This window comes from Gekko japonicus, unplaced genomic scaffold, assembly GCF_001447785.1.
Source record: "Gekko japonicus isolate JY-2015 unplaced genomic scaffold, Gekko_japonicus_V1.1 scaffold239, whole genome shotgun sequence".
Lineage (NCBI taxonomy): Eukaryota > Metazoa > Chordata > Lepidosauria > Squamata > Gekkonidae > Gekko > Gekko japonicus.
In genome coordinates this window covers 1,113,690-1,127,439 of record NW_015163611.1, presented here as the reverse complement: position 1 = coordinate 1,127,439, position 13,750 = coordinate 1,113,690, and the positions used below count along the sequence as shown (strand labels likewise).

General features: G+C 46.2%; 1 protein-coding gene across 2 annotated transcripts in view; it reads right to left on the bottom strand.

Annotated features, from left to right (window-relative positions):
- The window catches only part of KLHL29 (kelch like family member 29), a 554,920-nt gene that overhangs the window by 60,248 nt on the left and 480,922 nt on the right, over positions 1-13,750 (bottom strand). The window lies entirely within an intron of this gene.

The following is a 13,750-nucleotide window of genomic DNA, read 5'->3' as shown; positions in this document are numbered from 1 at the left end:
TTCCTGCTGGGCGTGGCCAACTTGGGAGCCAGCCGGAACTCCGTTCCTGTGCGTTCCTGACCAAAAATAGCCCTGCTTTTTCGGTTTCTCTAATCTTGGAAGGTATGATAACGTGATGAAGGTTTGGATGGGAAAAGCAAAGAGAGGAAGAGAACATAGTAAAACTGGAAAAGGAGACGTACGAAAAAAAAATCCAAGAAAATCCAAAAAAGAAAATCACTTCAGAAGTTCTTACAGTTTTTTAAATTACTGAATAGTAGGCGAGCAATAAAAGAAGCCCTACATAAAACAAAGTCATATTTTGATGTTCCGTAAGCAGCAACTGTTGTAGCCTTAATTATCAAATTTCAGCAAGACAAATAAAATTTCCTTAAAAAAATGTTGTTAGCAAAAGCCTCCCCTTGCAACATGAAGGACGGTATCCCAGACAGGTTAGGGCCAAAGCTGGCATAGCGCAAGTCTAGTCCTCTCTGTGTGCAAAGCCAGGAAGCCTAGACATGTGCTCAGGACCGTCACTCTGAATGCTTCAGCCATCAAGCTCAGATACAGCCAGCATGTAGCTGTCATAATGAAAGAACAATGCCTTAGTTTCACCATCTCAAAAGATGCCAGCATACCTGCATTTATTTATTTATTAATGCAGTTTCTACCCCGCCCTCCCTGCGAACGGGCTCAGGGCGGCTTACGGTGATGGCACCAGTTGCCAATAAACAATATAACAGTACAAAACAATACAATACTTAATAGAAATCTAAAATCTAAAAACATAAGGTGCTGTTAATTGTACAGTTCATTGCTACTGTGGTGCAATCTGGTGTCTAAGCAACTACTAAATTCCAGTTCTCTGTCGTCCCGCATCGCTCGATGGAAAGAACCAGCCACATCGCTTGATGGAAAAGAGCCAGTTGTTAAAAACTGAGGTCGGGGCTCGTTGATGGTAATAGTGGAGGGGCAGCTCCTAGCTGAAGGCTTGGTGGAAGAGCTCTGTCTTGCAGGCCCTGTGGAATTGCAAAAGGTCCTGTAGGGACCTGATCTCCTCCAGGAGCTTGTTCCACCAGTGAGGAGCCACCACTGAAAAAACCCTGGCCTTCATCATGGCGAGTCTGGCCTCCTTGAGGCCAGGGAGGGTCAACCAATTCTGTGACCCCGACCTCAGTACTCTCTGGGGTATATGTGGGGAAAGGCGGTCCCTCAGGTATGTCGGACCCTGGCCATACAGGGCTTTAAAGGTAAGCACCAGCACCTTGAAACGAATTCGGTATGCTATTGGCAGCTAGTGCAGGGCCTTCAGTACATGCTGAATGTGCTCCAATCTAGGTAAGCCCATCAACAGCCTGGCCGCGGCATTCTGCACTAGCTGCAGCTTCAGAATTTGCAACAAGGGCAGCCCCACATAGAGAGCATTATAGTAATCTAGTCTCGAGGTGACCATTGCATGGATAACTGTGGCCAGGTCGTTGTGGTCGAGGAAGGGAACCAACTGCCTGATCAGCCGAAGATGGTAAAAGGCCAACTTGGCAGTGGCTGCTACCTGGGCCTCCATTGTTAAGGAGGAATCCAGGAGCACTCCCAAGCTCCTAACCTCCGACACTGGCACCAATGATGCCCCACCGAAGGTCGGGAGTGGGGTCCCCACCTGTGCCCCGCCCCAACCCATGCACACGACCTCCGTCTTCGCCGGATTCAGTTTCAGTCGACTCAGCCTGAGTCAACCAGCCACGGCCTGTAACGCCCGGTCCAGATCTTCAGGACTGGAATTCAACCGGCCGCCCAGCATCAGATAGAGCTGGGTGTTATCAGCGTACTGATGACACCCCAGCCCATAACTCTGGGCCATCTGGGCAAGGGGGCGCATATAGATATTAAATAGCATTGGGGAGAGCACTGCCCCTTGAGGCACTCCGCACTCCAGCGGGTGTCTCCTAGACTGTTGCTCCCCAAGTGCCACCCTTTGTCCCCGACCTTGGAGAAAGGAAGCAAGCCATTGCAAGGCAAGCACCTGTATTACCATGTCGGTGAGGTGGCGAAGCAGCAACCAATGGTCAACCGTGTCGAATGCAGACAACACGTCCAACAACATCAGTACTGCCGAACCACCCCGATCCAGATGTCTCCGGAGATCATCAGTCAGAGCGACCAGTGCCACCTCCGTCCCATGTCCCGGGCAGACGCTGGACTGGAAAGGATCTAACATGGAAGTATCATCCATAAAGCCCTGTAACTGTATCACCACCGCCCTCTCAAATAATTTGCCCAAAATTCTAGCACCTGCATTCTTACAATTGCACCTCAGGACTTTGCCCCCGATATTGGGACAATCCTGGCCATGGCCTATTGTCATCATTGTACCTGTGATAGCCCAGCCATTAATAGAGCCAAGACTATACAATTGTCTCAGTCCAAACTAGGACTTTCTTTATCCAAACCCCCCTTCTGAGCCATTACTGGCCATTCTGGTCCATTTGGGGCCATTTCCCTACTGTGCTGCACTGCTCTGCAGGCACAATTTTCCTATTACTGGGCTTCCAACTCAGCCATCTTTGGTTCAGTCTCCTGGGACACGTACCAGCTGGATCCCCCATCTCTCTTGGGTCTTCACAAACGTGCTTGCTGGCCAAGCCATCTGCTCTTCACCGCGAACTCTTCTCTTCGGAAGGTAGCTATTACCCCATCAACGCTTCACCCTCTTTCATCTCTGATCTCTTAAGATCACTTCAGCCCTTTATTTCCTAGCTCTTGTGTGGGTTTGGGTGATATTTTTATTGAATTAGTTGAATGTATTAGGGATATTTCCTTAATAAAATTCCAAAAAGATATTTCCTGTCTGTCATCTGTGCCACTCTGAGAGGGCTCTAACTCTGGTATAATTGGAGGATGATCCCTAGCTTGTGCACCTATTAAGCAAAGGTCTCTCAGCTAAATTCCCCTGTCATAATCCAAACAGAGACCCGGTGTTGCGGCTAACAATGGAGACCAGATGATTTTGTTTGTCATGTTTAACTTTTATTGCTGCTCTTCTCTAAAGAATCTTTTTGTACCTGCCTCAATTGATCAAAGGGGACCATAGTTCAATCTAACGTTAATGTTACACTTAAGTCAAATTTAAGTTTAATTTTTTTTTTAAGAACATAAGAGCCTGTTGGATCAATCAGTGGTCTCCCTGTATTCCCATGTCGGCGAGGCGGCGAAGAGCAACCGATGGTCAACCGTGTCGAACGTAGACAACACGTCCAACAACATCAGTACTGCCGAACCGCCCCGATCCAGATGTCTCCGGAGATCATCAGTCAGAACGACCAGTGCCACCTCCATTCCATGTCGCGGGCGGACGTTGAAGGGATCTAACATGGAAGTATCATCCATAAAGCCCTGTAACTGTATCACCACCGCCCTCTCAAATAATTTGCCCAAAATTCCAGCACCTGCATTCTTAAATTCTAGCACCTGCATTCTTACAATTGCACCTCAGGACTTTGCCCCCGATATTGGGACAATCCTGGCCATGGCCTATTGTCATCATTGTACCTGTGATAGCCCAGCCATTAATAGAGCCAAGACTATACAATTGTCTCATGCCTTTCCCTTTCCAAACCAGGACTTTCTTTATCCAAACCCCCCTTCTGAGCCATTACTGGCTGTTCTGGTCCATTTGGGGCCATTTCCCTACTGTGCTGCACTGCTCTGCAGGCACAATTTTCCTATTACTGGGCTTCCAACTCAGCCATCTTTGGTTCAGTCTCCTGGGACACGTACCAGCTGGATCCCCCATCTCTCTTGGGTCTTCACAAACGTGCTTGCTGGCCAAGCCATCTGCTCTTCACCGCGAACTCTTCTCTTCGGAAGGTAGCTATTACCCCATCAACGCTTCACCCTCTTTCATCTCTGATCTCTTAAGATCACTTCAGCCCTTTATTTCCTAGCTCTTGTGTGGGTTTGGGTGATATTTTTTATTGAATTAGTTGAATGTATTAGGGATATTTCCTTAATAAAATTCCAAAAAGATATTTCCTGTCTGTCATCTGTGCCACTCTGAGAGGGCTCTAACTCTGGTATAATTGGAGGATGATCCCTAGCTTGTGCACCTATTAAGCAAAGGTCTCTCAGCTAAATTCCCCTGTCATAATCCAAACAGAGACCCGGTGTTGCGGCTAACAATGGAGACCAGATGATTTTGTTTGTCGTGTTCAACTTTTATTGCTGCTCTTCTCTAAAGAATCTTTTTGTACCTGCCTCAGTTGATCAAAGGGGACCATAGGTCAATCTAATGTTAATGTTACACTTATGTCAAATGTAAGTTTAATTTTTTTTTAAAGAACATAAGAGCCTGTTGAATCAATCAGTGGTCCATCTAGTTCTGCATCCTGCTTCACACAGTGGCCAATCAGTTGCCCTTGGGAACCAACAAACAAGGCATAAAGGCCAAGGCCTTCCCTTTGGTCACCATGGCTGGTAGCCACTGATGGACCTATCCTCCACAAATCTGTCTAGTTTCCTAAAGCAATCTATGCCCATGGCCATCTGGCAGTGAATTCCACAATTCAATTACTCATTGAGCAAAGAAATATTTCCTTTTGTTCTTCCTGAATCTACTACCTGTCCACTTCACTGGGTGCCTCTGACCTCAGGTATTAATGCGGGACAGAGAAAAAGTTCTCTCTGTCTACATTCTCTACCCTATAAATAATTACATAAGCTTCTATGAGGTTACTTAGCTGACTTTTTTCCTAAACTGAAAAGTCACAGATTTTTTTAGCTTTTCCTCATAGGAGATGTGCTCAACTTCAGCATTCTCCAAAGAGATTGACTTCATGTTACAAACGCAGTCACTGAAAATGCCATTCTGCATCGAGAGGGCCTTTAACACCATAGCTGCGGTATAAATCAGGATGTCCTCATGCTCACACTACTGCCCTCAAGCAGGGTGCTGTGCTATAGTAGGGAATTATCACACATGCTGCCCAATTCATAGCTTATAGCTGCAGTCTAGAAATCTTAATAGGCAAAAAGAATTTTTTCAGTGGCAATACCTGCTTCACTCTGATGCGCGCCAGCATGCAAACCCAACGTATACAAGTACAGTTCGCTACACCCTGCTTAATTTTCCCTGCTCACCGAACTGGATGCAGTAACTCAAAGGCAATATCAGGCACTTCTTCAGGTACTTCAGATAATCTTGTTGTCAGATCAAACTACAATATGACCTCTATGACACCATGATATCAGCTGCCTATCCAGTTTGATGTTATTTATTTATTTATAAATTAAACTTCTAGACCACCCTCCCGAGTGCAAACAAGGCTCAGGGCGGTGTACAACAATAAAACATATTCATAAAATAATAAACAATGTAAAAGAATATGAAAATACAACAGTTAGACATTTCTAGATGGCGCTAAAAACTACAAAGTGTGCCATTGCCTCAGGGGGGGGGGGGGACAAGAAGATGTAGAGGTGCCAGACAAGGTGCAAACTGTCGGTGTGCTCAACCAACAGCTTAGTGGAACATCTCTGACTGACAGGCCCTGTGGAACTGCATTATATCCCGCAGGGAATTGATGTTGTTTGGCAGAGAGTTCCAGCAGGTTGGAGCCAGGGCCGAAAAGACCCTGGCTCTGGTCAAGGACAGCCGGACATCTTTCAGGCTGGTAGTCACCAGTAAGTTCTTCTCTGCAGAGTGCAATGTTCTTAGGGGGGGTGTACCAGGAGACGCAGTCCTGAAGATACATGAGTCCCAGACCCTTTAGAGCTTTAAAGGCTAATACCAGAACCTGAACCTGATCTGGTACTCCACCTGGAGCCAGTGCAGCTGGCACAGTGCTGGATGAATATGTGCCATTTGTGGGGTTCCAGTAAGGACCCATGCCACTGCATTCTGGACCAGCTGCAGTTTCTGGGTCAGTCTCAAGTGTAGCCCTGTGTAGAGCGAGTTACAATAGTGTAGTCTGGAGGTGACCGTTGCATGCATTACTGTGGCTAGGCTGGGGGCAAGACAGGAAGGGGGGACAGTTGCCTGACCTAGAGTAGCTGGAAAAAACACCAGTCTGGCAACATTTGTGATCTGGGCCTCCACTGATATGGAGGCATCCAGAACCACACCCGGGCTCTTGACTGTTGGTATTGGTATTAGGGGCACACCATCAAGAGGTAGAAGTTGGCACCCCAATCCTGAATCTCCCCCACCCAGCCACAGAACCTCCATCTTAGCAGGATTCAGACTCAGCCGGCTCTGTTTAAACCACCCCTCCATGGCCTCCACCCCTCAGCCAAATTAGTTGGGGCGGTATCTGGCCGCCTGTCCATCAACAGATACAGCTGGGTGTTATCAGCATACTGGTGACATCCCAGGCCAAAGCTTCACACCAGCTGGGTGAAGGGGGACATATAGATGTTAAACATCATTGGAGAGAGGTTTGCCCCTGAGGGACCCCCCCACACTAAGAGGTATCTAGTTGACACCCTCTCTCCTAGTGCTACCCTCTGCCCCTGACCTTGGAGAAATGAGGTAAGCCACTTCAAGACTACCCCATGAACTCCAATGTTGATGAGGCAGTGGATCAACAGGTTGCGACTGACCATGTTGAATGCCTCTGTAAGGTCTAGCAATAACAGCAGTGTCGACATGCCTCAGTCCAGCTGTCTGCAAAGATTGTCAGTCAGGGTGACCAGTGCTGTCTCCATCCCATGGCCAGGGCAGAAGCCAGACTGGAATGGGTCCAGTATTGATGTGTCTTCTAGGAAATTCTGGAGCAGTTCTGCCACCGCTTCTCAATTACCTTACCCAAAAATGAAAAGATTCACAACAGGGTGGTAATTGGAAGGATCCACAGGATCCAAGGATGGCTTCTTTAAGAGTGGTGTTATCACAGTCTCTCTTAATCCCTCCGGGTATACCCCTAAATCCAGGGACAGATGGATAATGTCTACCAGGGGGTCCCGTATTCCCTCGCCACTGGCTTTCATCAGCCATGATGGACACGGATCTAAGAGGCAGGTGGTTGGCCTAAGAGCACCCAGAATCTTGTTGACATCGGCCTGGGAGATCCAGCTGAAGCTGTCAAATACTGAATCCAAAGACAGCCAAGAGGCCTCCAGTTCCCATACTATCAATATTGGCTGGGAGGCTGTGGTGGAGTGACAAGACTTTATGTGTCAAAAAGCTCACAAAAGCATCACAGCTAATGGCCAAATTCCTAACATTTTGGGTTTTCTCAGTGAGAGAAGTTAAGGACCTGATTACCCTAAACAATCGTGCTGGACGAGAGCTAGCAGATGCGATGGAGGCTGTGTAAAATTCCTTTTTTTGCAGACTTCACTGGCACCTCATAGGATTTCATAGATGTCTATAAGATGTTCTTGCACCTTTGTCACAGGCTTGCTGCCAAACTCGTTCTAGCCATCTGAGCTCCCATTTCATCCCCCTGAATTCTGAAGTGTACCAGAGGGATAATTTAGGTTGGGAGTGAAGAAGACATTGGAGAGCGACTTCATTGATGGCTTCAGAGAGAGGGGAATTCCAGTCCTGTATAAGCACATCAAATGAATCACTGGGGGGCATCAGATCCCACAGAGCATTCTGGAATCGAATTGGGTCCATTAGTCTCTCTGGGCGAGCATCAATCCACTCACCGCCTAGATAGGAGGGGTCTGGGACACCCAACTGGACCTTCAGGGCAAAGTGACCATGGCACTTCATCTGACCATGCCACTTCATCAACAGCAATCAGATCCATATTCAACCCTGCACCAAAGATAAAATCCAGTGTGTGGCCTGCTTGATGTGTGAGACCTGATACCATCTGGGAGAGTCCTAGTGCTGCCATGGAAGACACTAGGTCTGACTCCTGCAAGGAGGTAGCAGCATCGGCATGGATGCTGAAGTCTCCCAAAACTGTCAGTCTTGGGGACTCCAAGGCCCAACCCAGCAGGCTCAGTACGCTGTCCGCTAGCCAACACAATCAATACCAGCAATCTTTGGAATGAGGAGTGAGCTGAAGGAGAAATCCTCTTGGATAAGTATTGCCATCTCTCCCCTGCCTCTTAGTTTGGGACTGACGGAGGACTGAGAAACTTGATGGGGTCAGATCTTTCAAGGTGACTGTTTCGCCCTCCCGTAGCCAGGTCTCCGTCATGCATGCCAGGTCCACATCTTGTGCTGCGATATAATCTTGCAGCGTCATGGTCTTATTATTGATGGACCTGGCATTGCACAGCATCAGTGTTGAAGAGGGATTTATTTTCCTAGCCCGGTCACTGATGTGTTTCAGGATGGGACAAAGGTTGGAAGGAGACCGAGCATAACCATATTTCCATCTCCTTCCCTTCCAGTACCTTCTCCCACAGCCATACCTCCCTCTGTCCCCAATCACTGGGATCCCCAGCCCAGTGCTGGCACTCTTGATGTTATCCAGAACCAGAACCATTCTGTTCTCCCAATAATACAACAAACACCAAATACATATAGAATACCCTAATGTTAACAATAAAGGTGAAGGTAAAGGTTTCTTTTGCTTGCAGGAATTCTGGCTGAGGAGCCCCATACAAGCGATTGTCAGCAAGCTGCCAATATGTTGTATGTTTTATTCTGCATGGTATATTGTACTCGATTCATCCCCCCTCCTGTTGCCTCTTGTGTAGGTGTTTACTTTCTGTTGCTAGCACACCGCGGAACTGCTCAAGGTTAACCAGCTGGTGGTGGAAAGGAGTTATGGCTTGCTCTCTTTATTATGTATTCTGAGGCCTGAGAACGAACTTGTGTTTATGTAGTATGAACCGTTGTGTTCCCAAGGAAAGGGCGCTAATACTTATCACACTCCCGCCAGCGGGAATTGGGCTCATTGGTCCTGTCTCGGTTCAATTTCCTTTATTATGTTTCCCTTGGGCTGTTGTAGTCATTACTAACAATGATTGTGTTCCTGATCTAACCATCTCCTAAAGATTTTATTAGCTCCCCTAAAAAGGGGAGGTTTTTCGCTTAAAAGAAAAAAAAGGGAAGGGTAGACAGCGGGAGAAAGAGAAAGCTGAGTGATATATAAACTGGTAAATTAAACTGTTAGTAATGTCCAATTAATCTTCTTGGGCTTCTTCTGTGTGTTGTCAAACTTCTTTTCTTAGTTCAGTCACATATAATTCTCTGTTAATATGTTAGTAATGTTCCCTTGAATTTCTGTTAATATTCCCTTGAGTTTCTATTAATAAAAAAAAGAAAAATCTCTTCTGGACACAGTCAGAACCGCTTCTTTGCGTGCTGGGCACCTTTACTATCGCTGACGTGAAGGGGCTTCCTCTGTTGTCTTCTACTTCCGGCTTGTTAAATCCTCCTTCGGGTTGCTGTTAACACACTCAGTTCATGCACTATAAATCCTCTTCCTTTCATGCCTTGGAGGTCCCCAACTTTGAGAATGGTATTAATTTCATTTCGCTTTTATTTCCGCTCCCAAACTCTCTATTGGGTCCTCCTCGAAACTGGACGTATATAAGCGCTTGCCAGGCACTCCTCGCTGTCACAGTTCAAACTTTTCCATTTTACAAAACTCCCATCGGATTCACAACCATAAACAGTCCAAAACACTAAACAGCCGGCTCTCACACACAAGCAAACGCCCAGACGGAAGTCCCTCCCTTCTCTCCGCTCGTTTTTGCCCAGCTCCGACATCTTTTCTTTTTTGTTTACTTTTAGAAAGTTCTTAAATTGTGCTCCAGAGAGACAAAACTTTCTCTCGCTTTATTTCAAATACATCAAGGGAAAACATCACTGTTCGCTCAGTCCATTCCCCCCCTCCTTTTCTTTTTCGCTTATGCAGTTAGAGGGTTAACCTCCTCGCCTTTTTCGCTGGGTGGGGGGGAAGCGGTTTTAGATCTTTTTCTTTGCATTTTGACAACTCACAGTTAGGCCGATCTTTTCTTTTTCAACTTTTTCGGATGATCGCTTTATCACTCGGTGACGTCTGGTGGCTCCGCTAAACCCCGTAAAACGGGATCGCTCACGCAGCAAGGTCCAAAGGGGCAGGGCATGGCGGGCGCCTCGTCTCCAACCTCTCGGCTGAGAGCGAGACTCCCCCCTCGAGCGCCCTAAAGCGCCCCGGATCCGAGCTCCTCACATCCTGAGGGGCTCGTTCGGGTCTCCGCTCGCGCGGATTCCCTCCTCCACCGCGGGCGGGCGAGACGCCCCTCGGGAGCGACCCAAGGATGCGTCGAAGGAGACCGGGCATCTCCATCCCTCTGCCTCCTTCCCTTCCAAGACCTTCTCCCACCGCCATATCTCCCTCTGTCCCCAATCACTGGGATCCCCAGCCCAGTGCTGGCACTCTTGATGTTATCCAGAACCAGAACCATTCTGTTCTCCCAATAATACAACAAACACCAAATACATATAGAATACCCTAATGTTAACAATAAAGGTGAAGATAAAGGTTTCTTTTGCTTGCAGGAATTCTGGCTGAGGAGCCCCATACAAGCGATGAGCGGGTGGGAGCAAGGAGAGAGCAAGAGAGCAGCAACAGGGGCAGCAGCAAGCACCCTCCAACCTAGAGCTGTAGTTGACAAGGCCCCCCCAGGCACAGCAAACAAGGCCTCCTGGTGTGGCAGAGAGAGCAATGGGGGGTGGGGGGTGGAGTGAGGCAGCGAGACAGTGAAAAAGCAAAATTGGAAGTCCCAACAAGGAGCCACACAGACCAGCAGGTGTCCAAACACCGGTACGGTTGCTAACAGAAGCAAATAGAGACCTATCCAGACCTCCCTCCAAGGAAGGATACATTTTCAAAATGATTCAAGCATATAAGATCCTATTTTAGGGATTCTATTCTCGTTTTAGGGGTCCCGCTTCCATAAGTAGCTTGCCATTAAGTTAAAAGAAAAACAACACAATGACATGAAGGCAGTGTTCAAAAGACTGCATTCTTAGGCTAAGTATTCAAGAATTAATGTCACACATACATTCCGCTTCTCACCCTCTTTCATATGAGTTTGAGTAATGACCATATTTAAGGGACTAAAAGGATGAACGATATGTTCCAAAAGATAACTAAGCCACGCAAAATTATATAATGAACATCTTTAGATGCTAATGCGCCATACGGTAACTTTGCATCTATTTCTAAGAAAACAGAAGTCACCTTCTGACCTCCACTTTGCAAATTTTGCCCCATGTGCATTTTCATTCAGAAAGCAGACAAAGTGCTTTCTCCTCCTGTGTTAGATTTTCACATAAGAGATGATGAATGTTTTCAAAAGCTGCAGTAAGCATATGTCCTTGGTAGAGATGACTATTCACTATACATCTCCTATAGATATTTTCCCCTTCCTGCAATGTTTTCAACTTCAGACAAAAAACCCGGCCTATTTGAAAGTCCAACACAACTCACTGCATAAGCGGCAAGGAAAACGTATAGGTAATAAGGGATTGTTATTTTCAGGGGGGGGGGGGATAGCAGGGAAATCTCATCACCTGGGCCAGATATAATGTGATAATAATAAATGACCTCAAGGGGGCATTATGCATATTACAATATCCACTAAGGATTTAAAGACCCTTTGTGAGTACATGAGCAGTTCCACATAATTGGACTTCGACCTACGAAAATAATCACTCCCTTCCCCTGATCCCTGGGAAATTACTTTTCCCTAATCAACAGGCTCCTGAAAATGGTTTTGCATTACACCTACAATTTTATCTGCAAACATTAAATAGGCACTTTTCAGAAATCCTTTTGACCGATAAACCATTAGCCACCCCTCCAGCTAAAGAGTCAGAGGAGTGGGTTGTTATTGAAAATCCTGTGCGTTTCATCTTTCTGGTATGTTCCCTGATTAGACAGTGTCTCTGCCAACTGAAAAGGATGCAACTTGACATATAATTTTATATACTATATGCATCAGTAGCAATTTCTTGCCTTTTTGATTTTGCTGGCTGGGATGAAGCAACGTTGGAAGGCATTCTGTATTCCTTTCACATGCAAGTCTATCTAAATTTGATACACAAATTCATGCTGTCTTCAAATATAATAGGTATAGAGAGATGCTTTAGCACTGCTATGACATACACCAGGGGTTCTTAACCTTTTTGGCACTGCAACCCCTTGAGCTAGCCATCAAAACGGCAACGTTATAAATGGCAAACATGATATATTTAATTCTCATCATTTGCCCAATCTACTGGTTAAAAACATGGGCATAGATCCTAAACTTTGCTTAGGTTTGAGCCCCTCATTGTCTGTTGGCTTGCTGAATGTCAATGGTCCCACACGAGTAGAGGCTCCAACTGCAAGAGCAATGTGATTTGCAGCACACAACTACCTCTGCAACCCAGTGCAAGCAGAAGCAAGGTTTAGCATTCAAGCCACGGCAATCACTTTGCTAAATAAAGTTGAAACACACTAAAAAAAAGCAGATAAAAGTATCAGTGCAATGGCTGAAATTGCTTCTTGATGAGATGTGAGATACAAGGTTTTGTCACAGGTCATGAGCAAGATCCAATCTACTCCTTGCCTTGGTTTTAATGGCTCCATTATAGAAAAGCCAGCCTCACAAGAATGCATTGTGGCAAATGGGATGACGACATTTTAGAGCAATTTGGTATTTGCCGTCAGCTTTATGCCAAAAGATTACTAGGTCAGAATCCTGAGACGCTGCTTGTTACCTTCTCACAAACCAAGGAACTTTACTACTGCTGCAATATCCTCATCTTTGATGACTTCTTACACCACTGGAATGGGTCTCACAATCCATGCGTTCATCTCTCAGTGTTCGAGAACACAGAAGTATTCAGTGATGGACTGTGTCATGGAAGGTAAATGTAAAATGGTATTACCAAATGAACACTTCCGCTTGGATCACCTCAAGTACAGTCGTCAATTCTGAGAATACGGGCAGCCTGAACTATGAATTGGTAAACCTGGACCTTTGGAAGGAAGTCGGCGACCTTCAGCTACAAGAATATTCATCATATTTCCTTGGAGTGAGAGGTTCAACTGACTGATTTCTTTAAAAAATTTGCAAGATGGGTCAGCTTTAGAATGAACATATGCTCCGTCATCTGAAATTATTAGTTCCCCTTTCTAGGAACATGGCAATTTTTTCTGTCATTTTCTATACTCCGTTAAAGACTTTCCCCCATGATAACCTGCGAATGTCTGTATAGAATAGGAGTATGTTGAACTTGGCTCCAAGCCCTTTAAAGAATACTTTAAAAAATCTGGCATTTGTTGCACTGCTTTAGATATGATTAATAAGTTTAACAGCCTCAGAGAAGACATAAGACTAATGTGGTGTAGTGGTGAGAGTGCTGGACCAGGATCTTTGAGACCCAGGGTGATGGACAGGTTAGGTTCTGCCTCTCCTTAAGAGCTACCAATGGAAGCTGACGGAATGTTAGTGAGAAAGACAGTTGAAAAAGAGCAGTTAAGAAAGGAAGAGAGCAGCCAGAATTGAGAGAGAGAGTCTGGCTGAGTGAAACTGTGGAGTAGAGCTGCTTAAAGCTGACTGAAAAGAGTGAATACGTAACAAAGGATCCCAAATGCTGGAAGAGGGGAACAGTTCACAAGTTCAATTGAAAAAGAACTTTGGCCCCGGTCACACGGGCAGGAAACTGCGGGGGAGAAGCGTGGCTGTTTGCCCTGGGGCAAACTACTGCGCAGTTACTCGATCAGACCTCCCGTGGAGGTCCTGTGGAGGTTCCATGGCAAGGGAGAGGTGCTGATCACAGGACAAGCCGGCGCGCAACGAAGAAGCGCGCGCCGCGGCTAACTGTTTTGTT